Source organism: Astyanax mexicanus, chromosome 20 (assembly GCF_023375975.1).
Source record: "Astyanax mexicanus isolate ESR-SI-001 chromosome 20, AstMex3_surface, whole genome shotgun sequence".
Classification (NCBI taxonomy): Eukaryota; Metazoa; Chordata; class Actinopteri; order Characiformes; family Acestrorhamphidae; genus Astyanax; species Astyanax mexicanus.
The window spans coordinates 16,656,986-16,671,240 of record NC_064427.1 but is presented as its reverse complement, the minus strand read 5'-3'; positions in this window follow the sequence as shown (position 1 = coordinate 16,671,240).

The following is a 14,255-nucleotide window of genomic DNA, read 5'->3' as shown; positions in this document are numbered from 1 at the left end:
CTTAAACGGGGACGAAATGGCAGACAGTTGAATTGCTTGAGATACCCCATTAAAACAGGAAGTGAATACATTCTTGTGTTGGTAGGTGTTTGAGGAGGTTAAAATGGATGAAAACTCACAAAACTTTACAGGCCTGCTTGATTTACGTGGTCCTTTGGTCTGAAATTGAAATTTCATATATACGCATTTCATTGGCTCTATAGCGCCACCTAGGTTTCAATGAATATTTGACATTACGGGAATAATCAAAAACTCTTGAAAATTGTCAGATTGCATAGGACCTAAAAACACATTACAAATATTGTGATAATTTTTTCATGTGTAGCTAGCTGACTCTACAGCGCCCCCTAATTTGTTCAGTTAATAAATTAGCTCTGGATGTGTCAAAATTGGTCTAATGTTCTCCAATTTTGGTAGGAATGTAGATACTGTGACCCTGCACATATTTTCAATTGGCTTGTATTAGCTCCGCCCAACAGGAAGTCGGCCATATTGGAATTTGTAAGATTTTTACACTTTTTTCACAAACTCATTTAAACTGCTCCTAAAGTCTTTGTCAGATTACCTCTTATTTCACTGTAAATGAACAACAGACATATTTGATGAAAACTGCCAAAGGATTAGTTGATCGCTAAAACAGTGACGTAATGGCGGGCAATTGATTGACTAGAGACGCAACACTAAACCAAAGTGAAACCATGACACGGTCAGAACACAGATGATTGAAAATTCATGAAACTTGGCAAAAACACAAGAGAAATCATTACACACGTTTTCAGTATTGGTAGGACTGACTCCGCCCAACAGGAAGTCTGCCATTTTGAAATATCTGCATTTTACATACATTTTTTGCGTATGTTGTCAAACTACTCCTAGAAATTTTGTTGAATTCTCTTGGTATTTGGTAAAACTAAACACTGAACATATCTGATGACAAATTGTGAAGGAATAGTCGATATCTTAAACGAGGACGAAATGACGGACGGTTGAATTTTTGAGATGCCACCTCAAAACAGGAAGTTGACACCTAGGTAATGCTAGGTGTTTTGAGAAGGTTATAACTGAGGAAAACTCACAAAATTTGACCGGCCTGCTTATCTGAGGCGGTTCTTTGATCTAGAATTAAAAATTCAAATACATGTGTTTTCACAGCTCTATAGCGCCACCTATATTTTAAATGAATATTTGACATTTTTGGCAGAATAGAAAACTCTTGAAAATTGGCACACTCAATGAGACCTCAAAATTACTTTCACCGGTTTCTCGGTTTGGCCCGGTACGATTTGCGCTGGTGTGCGAGGGCCCTACGTCCCCCTGTGACAGGGGGACAACTCGTTATTATTAGGGCCCGAGCACCGAAGGCGCAGGCGAAGCCTGCACCGGAGGTGCAAAGCCCTATTGTTTTTGGTCCGTTTATTATTATTATTATTATTATTATTACGCTTCTTGTCCGTTTCGCTCATTTTTGAGGCATTTCTGATATTGGAAAACTCACGCATTTTGGCACAGGCCTCAAAGTTGGTGAAAATTTTAAAGTTCCATAGAGCATTGGCATGGGCGTGGTTCAGGAGCTCCATAGCGCCCCCAAACGTCGGCATTGGCCGGGATGAAGTTTGTCCAATGTGCACCAAATTTGGTGCGCTCATTGACGTCCTCATAAAGAACAAGGATCACTTGGTTTTATTTGACTCCGCCCAACAGGAAGTCAGCCATTTTGACAGGAAGTCGCAAAATAAAAAGTTTCCCGTGTTGTTTTGGAGGGGTTATGATGTTCGAAAACTCATACATTTTGACATACCTATTTGACTTAGGCTGTACTTTGATAATCAACTCGAATTTTGTACATTCAGTTTTAATTAGCTCTCTAGCGCCACCTATTTCATATGACATTTTTGGAAAGCGCTTAGGCTCTTGATAATTAGCAGATTCAATAAAGCCTCGAAATGATTGAGATATATGTTGTCATTTTTGTCATGTGTAGCTAGATGACTCTACAGCGCCCCCTATTTGGTTCGACTATTAAATTAGCCGTGGCATTCTCAAAAATTCTCTGATATTCTTGATATTTGGTAGAAACATACATAATATGATTCCACACATATTACCAATTGGCATGCATTAGCTCCGCCCAACAGGAAGTCGGCCATTTTGGAATTTGTGGAATTTTTACATATTTTTCACAAACTCATTCGAACTCCTCCTAGAGTCTTTGTCAGATTACCTCTAAATTGTCAGTGGATAGTCCCCAGACATACGTGGTGCTAAATTGCGAAGGAATAGTCGATAGCTGAAACGATGACGTAATGGCGGGCAATTGATTTAATGGAGACACAACACTAAACCAAACGGAAACATTAGCATGGTCAGAACACAGCTGCTTGGAAATTCATGAAACTTGGCAAAAACATAAAAGACATCATTACACACGTTTTCAGTGTTGATATGATTGACTCCGCCCAACAGGAAGTCGGCCATTTTGAAAAACGTGCATTTTACACACATTTTTTGCATACTTTGTCGAACTCCTCCCAGGGAATTTGTTGAATACTCTTGATATTTGTCAGCAATAAACTACTACCATCCGTGATGATAAATTGCGAAGGAATAGTCGATATCTTAAACGAGGACGAAATGGCGGACAGTTGAATTGCTGGAGATACCCCATTAAAATAGGAAGTAAATACATTCTGGTGTTGGTAGGTGTGTGAGGAGGTTAAACAGGTTGAAAACTCTCGAAACTTTACAGGCCTGCTTGATTTAAGCGGTCCTTTGATTAAAAATTGAAATTTCATATATACATATTTCATTGGCTCTATAGCGCCACCTAGGTTTCAATGCATATTTGACATTACGGAAATGCTCAAAAACTCTTGAAAACTGTCAGATTCCATAAGATCTAAAAACACTTTACAAATATTGTGATAATTTTTTCATGTGTAGCTAGCGGACTCTATAGCGCCCCCTAATTCATTCGTTTAATAAATTAGCTGTGGATGTGTCACAATTTGTCTAATCTTCTCAAATTTTGGTAGGAGCGTAGATACTATGACTCTGCACATGTTTGCAATTGGTTTGTATTAGCTCCGCCCAACAGGAAGTCGGCCATATTGGATTTTGTAATATTTTTACACTTTTTTTCACAAACTCATTTAAACTGCTCCTAAAGTCTTTGTCAGATTACCTCTAAATTAGCTGAGAATGAACATCAGACACAGTTGATGAAAATTGCCAAAGGAATAGTTGATCGTTAAAACGGTGACGTAATGGCGAGCAGTTGATTGACTAGAGACGCAACACTAAACCAAAGTGAAACCATGACACAGTCAGAACACAGATGATTAAAAATTCATGAAACATTGGCAAAAACACAAGAGACATCATTAGACACGTTTTCAGTATTGGTAGGACTGACTCCGCCCAACAGGAAGTCGGCCATTTTGAAATATCTGAATTTTACATACATTTTTTGCGTATGTTGTCAAACTACTCCTAGAAATTTTGTTGAATTCTCTTGGTATTTGGTAAAAATAAACATTGAACATATCTGATGATAAATTGTGAAGAAATAGTCGATATCTTAAATGAGGAGGGAATGGCGGACAGTTGAATGTTTGAGATGCCACATCAAGACTGGAGGTTGACACATACGTAATGCTAGGAGTTTTGAGGACGTTATAAGAGAGAAAAGCTCACAAACTTTGACTGGCCTGCTTATCTGAGGCTGTTCTTTGGTCTAGAATTATAATTTCAAATATATGTGTTTTAACAGCTCTATAGCGCCACCTGTATTTTAAATGGGTATTTCACATTTTTGGCAGGATAGAAAACTCTTGAAAATTACCACACTCAATAAGACCTCAAAATAACTTTCATCGGTTTCTCGGTTTGGCCCGGTACGATTTGCGCTGTTGTGCGAGGGCCCTACGTCCCCCTGTGACAGGGGGACAACTCGTTATTATTATTATTATTCTGCCTCTTTGCGTCCATTTTTGAGGCATTTCCGATACTCGAAAACTCACGCATTTTGCCACAGACCTCAAGCTCGGCGAAAATTTTAAAGTTCCATAGAGGCTGGACTTTGGCGTTGTTCAGGAGCTCTATAGCGCCCCCAAACGTCGGCAGTGGCCGGGATGAAGTTTGTCCAACGTGCACCAACTTTGGTACGCTCATTGACCTCCTCATAAACAACAAGAATCACTAGGTTTTATTTGACTCCGCCCAACAGGAAGTCGGCCATTTTGACAGGAAGTTGCAAAATAAAAAGTTTCCCGCTGGGTTTCGGAGGGGTTAGGATGTTTGAAAACTCCTAAAATTTTACAGAGCTATTTGGCTTAGGCCATACTTTGACCGTAAGTTGGAATTTCGTAAATTCGTCTTTCATCAGCTCTCTAGCGCCACCTATTTTATATCATATTTATGAAAAGCTCTCAGCCTCTTGATAATTGGCAGATTCAATAAGTCTTTGAAATGATTTAGGAATATTTTGTCGTTTTTCTCATGTTTAGCTAGAGGACTCTACAGCGCCCCCTATTTTGTTTAGGCCATTAAATTAGCTGTAGCTGTCTCAAAATTTCTCCAATATTCTTGATTTTTGGCAACAACATAGAAACTATCATCCCGCACATATTACCCATTGGCTTGTACTAGCTCCGCCCAACAGGAAGTCGGCCATTTTGAAATTTGTGGAATTTTTACACATTTTTCACGAACTCATTCAAACTCCTCCTAGAGTCTTTGTCATATTACCTCTAAATTTGGTGTGGATAGGCTCCAGACATACATGGTGATAAATTGCGAAGGAATAGTCGATAGCTGAAACGATGACGTAATGGCGGACAATTAATTTAATGGAGACGCAACACTTGACCAAAGTGAAACCATGACACAGTCATAAAACAGATGATTGAAAAATCATGAAACTTGGTAAAAACACAAGAGACATCATAAGACACGTTTTTAGTATTGGAATGATTGACTCCGCCCAACAGGAAGTCGGCCATTTTGAAATATGTGCATTTTACACACATTTTTTGCATACTTTGTCGAACTCCTCCTAGGGAATTTGTTGAATACTCTTGATATTTGTCAGTAATAAACTACTACCATCCATGATGATAAATTGCGAAGGAATAGTCGATATCTTAAACGAGGACGAAATGGCGGACAGTTGAATTGCTTGAGATACCCCATTAAAATAGGAAGTAAATACATTCTGGTGTTAGTAGGTGTTTGAGGAGGTTAAACAGGTTGAACACTCACGAAACTTTACAGGCCTGCTTGATTTAAGCGGTCCTTTGATTAAAAATTTAAATTTCATATATACATATTTCATTGGCTCTATAGCGCCACCTAGGTTTCAATGCTTATTTGACATTACGGAAATGCTCAAAAACTCTTGAAAACTGTCAGATTCCATAAGATCTAAAAACACTTTACAAATATTGTGATAATTTTTTCATGTGTAGCTAGCGGACTCTATAGCGCCCCCTAATTCATTCGTTTAATAAAGTAGCTGTGGATGTGTCACAATTTGTCTAATCTTCTCAAATTTTGGTAGGAGCGTAGATACTATGACTCTGCACATATTTGCAATTGGTTTGTATTAGATCCGCCCAACAGGAAGTCGGCCATATTGGATTTTGTAATTTTTTTACACTTTTTTTCACAAACTCATTTAAACTGCTCCTAATGTCTTTGTCAGATTACCTCTAAATTAGCTGAGAATGAACATCAGACACAGTTGATGAAAATTGCCAAAGGAATAGTTGATCGCTAAAACGGTGACGTAATGGCGAGCAATTGATTGACTAGAGACGCAACACTAAACCAAAGTGAAACCGTGACACAGTCAGAACACAGATGATTAAAAATTCATGAAACTTGGCAAAAACACAAGAGACATCATAAGACATGTTTTCAGTATTGGTAGGACTGACTCCGCCCAACAGGAAGTCGGCCATTTTGAAACATCTGAATTTTACATACATTTTTTGCGTATGTTGTCAAACTACTCCTAGAAATTTTGTTGAATTCTCTTGGTATTTGGTAAATATAAACATTGAACATATCTGATGATAAATTGTGAAGAAATAGTCGATATCTTAAACGAGGAGGGAATGGCGGACGGTTGAATGTTTGAGATGCCACATCAAAACTGGAGGTTGACACATAGGTAATGCTAGGAGTTTTGAGGACGTTATAAGAGAGAAAAGCTCACAAACTTTGACCGGCCTGCTTATCTGAGGCTGTTGTTTGATCTAGACTTAGAATTTCAAATATGTGTTTTAACAGCTCTATAGCGCCACCTGTATTTTAAATGGGTATTTCACTTTTTTGGCAGGATGGAAAACTCTTGAAAATGACCACACTTAATAAGACCTCAAAATTACTTTCACCGGTTTCTCGGTTTGGCCCGGTACGATTTGCGCTGTTGTGCGAGGGCCCTACGTCCCCCTGTGACAGGGGGACAACTCGTTATTATTATTATTCTGCCTCTTTGCGTCCATTTTTGAGGCATTTCCGATACTCGAAAACTCACGCATTTTGGCACAGACCTCAAGCTCGGCGAAAATTTTAAAGTTCCATAGAGTCTGGACTTTGGCGTTGTTCAGGAGCTCTATAGCGCCCCCAAACGTCGGCAGTGGCCGGGATGAAGTTTGTCCAACGTGCACCAACTTTGGTACGCTCATTGACCTCCTCATAAACAACAAGAATCACTAGGTTTTATTTGACTCCGCCCAGCAGGAAGTCGGCCATTTTGACAGGAAGTTGCAAAATAAAAAGTTTCCCGCTGGGTTTCGGAGGGGTTAAGATGCTTGAAAACTCCTAAAATTTTACAGAGCTATTTAGCTTAGGCCAAACTTTGACCTTCAGTTGGAATTTCGTAAATTCGTGTTTCATCAGCTCTCTAGCGCCACCTATTTTATATCACATTTATAAAAAGCTCTCAGCCTCTTGATAATTGGCAGATTCAATAAGTCTTTGAAATGATTTAGAAATATTTTGTCGTTTTTCTCATGTGTAGCTAGATGACTCTACAGCGCCCCCTATTTTATTTAGCCCATTAAATTAGCTGTAGCTGTCTCAAAATTTCTCCAATATTCTCGATTTTTGGCAACAACATAGAGAGTATCATCCCGCACATATTACCCATTGGCTGGTATTAGCTCCGCCCAACAGTAAGTCGGCCATTTTGAAATTTGTGGAATTTTTACACATTTTTCACGAACTCATTCAAACTCCTCCTAGAGTCTTTGTCAGATTATCTCTAAATTGGGCGTGGGTAGGCTCCAGACATACGTGGTGATAAATTGCGAAGGAATAGTCGATAGCTGAAACGATGACGTAATGGCAGGCAATTAATTTAATGGAGAAGCAACACTAAACAAAAGTGAAACCATGACACGGTCATAACACAGATGATTGAAAATTCATGAAACTTGGCAAAAACACAAGAGACATCATAAGACACGTTTTTAGTATTGGTAAGACTGACTCCGCCCAACAGGAAGTCGGCCATTTTGAAAAAAGTGTGTTTTACACACATTTTTTGCATACTTTGTCGAACTCCTCCTAGGGAATTTGTTGAATACTCTTGATATTTGTCTGTAATAAACTGCTAACATACTTGATTGTAAATTGCGAAGGAATAGTCGATATCTTAAACGAGGACGAAATGGCGGACAGTTGAATTGCTTGAGATACCCCGTTAAAACAGGAAGTAAATACATTCTGGTGTTAGTAGGTGTTTGAGGAGGTTAAAAAGGTTGAAAACTCTCGAAAATTTACAGGCCTGCTTGATTTAAGCAGTAGTTTGATCTGAAATTAAAATTTCATATATACGTATTTCATTGGCTCTATAGCGCCACCTAGGTTTCAATGCATATTTGACATTACGGGAATGCTCAAAACCTCTTGAAAATTGACAGATTGCATAAGACCTAAAAACACTTTACAAATATTTTGACATTTTTTTCATGTATAGCTAGCGGACTCTACAGCGCCCCCTAATTTGTTCATTTAATAAATTAGCTGTGGATGTGTCAAAATTTGTCTAATCTTCTCAAATTTTGGTAGGAGTGTAGATAGTATGACCCTGCACATATTTGCAATTGGCTTGTATTAGCTCCGCCCAACAGGAAGTCGGCCATATTGGAATTTGTAATATTTTTACACATTTTTCACAAACTCATTTAAACTGCTCCTAAAGTCTTTGTCAGATTACCTCTTATTTCGCTGTAAATGAACAACAGACATATTTGATGATAACTGCCAAAGGATTAGTTGATCGGTAAAACGGTGACCCAATGGCGAGCAATTGATTCACTAGAGACGCAACACTAAACCAAAGTGAAACCATGACACGGTCAGAAAATAGATTTTTGAAAATTCATGAAACTTGGCAAAAACACAAAAGACATCATTACACACATTTTCAGCATTGGTAGGACTGACTCCGCCCAACAGGAAGTCGGCCATTTTGAAATATCTGCATTTTACACACATTTTTTGTGTACATTGTCAAACTACTCCTAGCAAATTTGATGAATTCTCTTGGTATTTGGTAAAAATAAACATTGAACATATCTGATGATAAATTGTGAAGGAATAGTCGATATCTCAAACGAGGACGAAATGGCAGATGGTTGAATTTTTGAGATCCCACATCAAAACAGGAGGTGAAAACCTAGGTAATGCCAGGTGTTTTGAGGAGGTTATAACGGAGAAAAACTCACAAAATTTGACCGGCCTGCTTATCTAAGGCTGTTGTTTGATGTAGAATTAAAATTTCAAATACATGTTTTTTAACAGCGCCATAGCGCCACCTGTATTTTAAATGGATATTTCACGTGTTTAACAGGATAGAAAACTCTTGAAAATTGGCACACTCAATAAGACCTCAAAATTACTTTTACCGGTTTCTCGGTTTGGCCCGGTACGATTTGCGCTGTTGTGCGAGGGCCCTACGTCCCCCTGTGACAGGGGGACAACTCGTAGTTACTATTCTTGTGAATCAAGGGAATCAAGTGATTTTAGAGTCACATATGGTACTTATCTCATACTTGCCTTTGGGGTCTTGTGCAATCAAAATCTCTACTGAGTTGATCAAAATCTAATGCCTGAACAAAAATCATGCTTTTAGTTTTCTGTGAATTCTACTCGACGTGCCCACGAGTTTACATTAAATGATAATAATAAAAATATGAGCCTTTCTGATACATAGCACTGACCGAGCGTGGGTACTTTTCCCCTCCTTTCCTGTTTCTTTACTTTATTTTGTTTTTATGTTGTTTTTGCTGAAAATATGATTATGGGTCTGATTAATATATATGAATATATGGAGTATTGAGATATATGCTGATGGGTTGTTTTATTGTACTGTTTATCTGCTGTTTTGTAACTTCTATCTGTTTCGTTTTGGACACGAGCTGTAAACTTTAGGTTACTTGGATCAAAGTTACTGAAGTATGTATAATTTTACCTACTTTTGAGGTCAGTAAAGGTCAATAAATGCACAGTTAAATCAGAATATTATGACCACCTTCTTGTTTCTGGGGTTCTGGGGTAATTTTCTCTCTTAAGGGGTTTTATCCTCTGTGATTTTATTGCCGTCCAGAACGACCATGTACGTGTTTTTCTCAGATGTCCTCTGAGAAAATTACAGGCTGTATTATCTACTGTTTTTCCTCTAAACTCCGTGGTCCTCCAGTAATTTTAGTCCTGTCCGGACGCACATCTCTGAGTTTCGCCTCCTTGCGTTTAATAAAATAGATATTTGTTCACTGCCGCACACCACAATTACACTTTGGGAGCGTGTTTCCACGGAGATTCACGTAAAAACACAACAGCGAGTGGAAATGGAGGAGCTACTGAACGCGCAAGGTCATGTGACCGAGAAAGCCTAAAAACTCACTGGTCCTCCTGTTTTTAATTGCAGTCTGGATGCAGGAGTTTTATCACTGAGTAGAAGTGTGAAATATTTTACATAGACGTCCCCCTGAGAAAATAATCATATCCAGATAGTTCATAGGTGAGTTTTTATTAACCCTCCTGTTATGTTTTGGGTAAAATGTAAAAAAAAAAAGAAAAAAAAATATTACAGCATAATGCATTTTAACTGAGTTTATTAGTGCAATGGGAATGTAAATAGGAAAGAAAACTGGTAAAATTAGTCATTAATATGTAAAAAAAAAAACTGCAAGGACAAATAAAATTTAAATAAAAAGTATTGGATTTATTGGATTTATTTATTTATTTATTTATTTATTTTTTGGCAATGAACAGTTTTAAAAGATAATTGTTATAAGTAAACCATCATCTGTAAGAGTTAAGAGTTTATTAAAGTGTCAGTCTGTATTATTTAGTTTGTAAACTGAAAGCAGAAGCATTTCTGAGTGGAGAAGAATATGAATAAAATATTGTGTTTAATGGTATCAGTGTGCTGAAGCCTAATTATATATTCATTATAAAACTGGGGTGTCGGGTTGCTTTTCGTGGGAGTTCTTCTTCTGGCCACGTCACTCGTCTTTACGTACTTACGTCACACGTACAGCCTCTAAAAGAGGATCCAGCTCAGTTTTACTGAACGCAGGCAGCTGGAGGATCAATGGAGACTTCAGAAGAGTAAACTCAGAGCTCAGTAGCTCATTCACTCATATTAAAACCAAAGAAACTAAGGAGTTAAGTTTCTGACTGAGTGCGCTCTATCTCTCTCTCTCTCTCTCTCTCTCTCTCAATCTCTCTCACTGAACATAACCTGGATTCGGATTAGTCCGCTCTGAAAGGAGACCGCATCACACCTGCCCAGTTAAAAATTAAAGATTCTTCTGCATGCTCGGTGCAATTACCCATTCTCACCAGAGAGGCACTAAATCCCCCAAATTCTAAAACTTTACAGACATCAGCTTTAAATTAATGTTAATTTAGTTAGAGAAGGAGGTGGTCATAATATTCTGATCAGACTGTTGTGTATAATGGTGGTAAAAGACTGAGCATATGAACATGGCTTATGTTTTTTACATTCACATCCAAACCTGTATTAATAAAGCCTCTATTCTCTTGCCTTTTTATTTCCCTGTTTTTGTGATTGGCCTTATATTTTCTTTGTTGGATGTTTTTATTGTTTTGGAATGATGCACTTGATTTGTACATATCGGAATGCTGTTACTGAACAAGAATAAATTCTGTACTTTCTATATTTTGTATGTATGATGATTTTCTGCTGTTTCATCTCTTTTTTTTATTCGCTCTCTTTCGTATGGTGATGTTTTCACTGTGATACTGATCCTTGGGAAACATTTAAGTGCATCTGTACAATAGTTTTATTCTATAAACTACAGAGAATATTTCTCCCAAATTCCAAATAAAAATATTCTCATTTAGAGCATTTCTTTGCAGAAAATGAGAAATGGCTGAAGTAACAAAAAGATGCAGAGCTTTCAGACCTCAAATAATGCAAATAAAACAAGTTTATATTCATAAAGTTTTAAGAGTTCAGAAATCAATATTTGGTGAAATAACTCTGGTTTTTAATCACAGTTTTATTCACATGCAACTTGGCATGTTCTCCTCCACCAGTCTTACACACTGCTTTTGGATAACTGTATGCTGCTTTACTCCTGGTGCAAAAATTCAAGCAGTTCAGTATATTGTTGAAATTATTTTAAAAAATGTCCAGTGTTTTGCCATATTGTCAAAAAATATGGGTCATATTGCACATTTCTACCACTGATACCACGATTCAATGTTGATCAAAAGACAATATGATTATAATTGATACATAAAATAAGCACAAACCCCATCCTCCTTCTTTCTCATTCACTATAATGTAGTGAATGTTTTTTTTACACTTTTACGCCCAAAAATGTAAGATTTACCCTTTAAAACATTGTCAAATTACTTAAACCAAAGACGTAAACAAAGAGAGACGGCTGTTTGATGATTGTTCGACAGATTAAGACATTATTGTGCTAATCTTATTATTTTAAAAGCTGCAGGATGGATTAGCATGGAGAGTTTGCCTTTTCCTGTCTGATTACTGATCCTGAATGAGAGAGAATTTAAAGGTTTGAGGTTTAAAGGTCAGAATTTGCTCCTTTTACCTAATCAAGACTCCAGATTACACATAATATTACAGTAATCCAGACACTTTCACTTCCCAGCAGACTCCTGATCAGCATTCTGCCCGTATAATATATATATAATATATGTAATTATATTATGCATAAAGCACAACGATCACTGTGTTATTATTATACTGCAGGCCTGCGATTATGGATTGAATGCCTGTTAAATGTTCTATTTTATTATAATATTAATATATTATAATATATTTGCATTCAGATGTGGAGGTAGACGATGAGTCTGCCTGTGATTACTGGGTGTAATTCTGTGTAATAATAATAATACAGCATAATCTTCAGTAATATAATACTGCTTTTCATGAATGCAGCTGTTGCTCAGACCCACAGATGCTCCAGTAAAGAATGGTATAAATCCAGTGAGGTTCGCTGTAGAAACTGGGCTAAGAGCTTTTGTAGGATTTAGCAGCAGCTGTGAGGTAATGAGGTAATACCTATTGTCTACGGGATTTGGGTTTTTATTATCCTACAATAACAATAAACTGAGCAAATCTATCTTTCAATTGGGCATTCACTTTCATTCAGATCTGATCCGGGAATATTCAAACTAGAATATATACTAGTGCATCTAAAAAAAAAAAAAAAAAAATAGAATATCATAAAAAGTTACGTTATATTTAATTCAGTTCAAAAAGTTAATATAATAATAATAAATAATATATAATAAATAAATAATAATAGTAAAACTAATATATTATATAAATGTATTACACACAAAGTAATCTCTATTTAAAGCTTTTATTTCTTTTATTGTTCATTATTTAGGTCTTACAGCCAATAGAAACCCAAAAATCAGAGTCTCTTATAAGATCAATTTGTACTTGTACTTTGTACTTTTGGCAGTGTGTTAAGTCCTGCTGGAAAATGAAATCCGCATCTCCGTAAAAGTCTGTGTAAAAGTTGTCAGCAGAGAGAAACATGAAGTGTCACACTACATCTAATTCTTCTCTTCACTGAAAAACTGAGACTCAGTCCTTAATCATGTTAATCTAAACAAAAGGCTAAAGTATGGCGTCACATCAACGTCAACATTTTGCGTGTGTAAACTTTTTGTGAGCGCAAATGGAAAGCTCGCGAGCAAAAATCGTGTGCGCGCAACAGAATGTCGCTCTCGAGCTTCATTTTTCTCCTCTCAGGTTTTTAATTTCCGCTCGCAGTCACAGTTCTCCTCGCGCGCTGTGCGAATTATACCTGCAGCTTTTGTTTTTGCTGGAGCGAGGCTTTCTATTGGCTGATATCTCCAGGGTTTGTGACTGACCGCCTACTAACACGAGCCGGAGGAGGGCGGAGAAAAAAGGACGGCAGGAGAGTTAGCTAACTAGCTATGCTAACATCCAAACAGCCCGCTCTCCGGCGCTTTCTGCCCGGGTTTAGTGCCCGGCTCTATCGTTCAGAGCCTAGAGCGACGACCCTCCGGCGCTGTCTGCCCGGAGCGTCCGGCTGACTCGTTTTCCGTCTGAAGCGACCGGCACTAAACGAAAGAGCCGGTCACTCCGAGCACCCGGGCAGACAGCACCGGAGGGTCGGTCTCGCCAGGCGCTGAATGAGAGAGCCGGTCATTCCGGACACTATAATCAGACTAACAGCGCCGGAGAGCGGGTTGTTTGGATGTTAGCATAGCCAGCTACCTAACACTCCCGTCGTCCTTTTTTCTCCGCCCTCCTCTGGCTGTTGTTAGTAGGCGGTCCGTCACGAACCCTGGAGATATCAGCCAATAGAATTTGCTGAGGGAGGTGACCCTGACCCCGCCCCCACACTGTCAAAACCACCCTTTAAAACTCAGCGCAAAAGCCTCGCTCGAGCAAAAACAAAAGCTGCGGGTAATTCACACAGCGTGCAGAGAACTGTGAATTCGAGAGGAGAAAAATAAAGCTTGAAAGTGATATTTTGTTTAGCTCACACACGATTCACTTTTATTTGCTTGTGAGCTTCACATTTGCGCTCGCAAGAAGTTAATTTACATACGCAAAATGTTAAAACACACTTTTTTATTTCACCTGGTGTTTTTGCGCCCCCGACTTTTGACATAGATGTGACACCATACTAAAGCTGCTGTCAGCCAGACGTCTTCCTGTAGCAGTTTTCTTCTCCAGTTTCCAAGAGTCTTTATTTGAA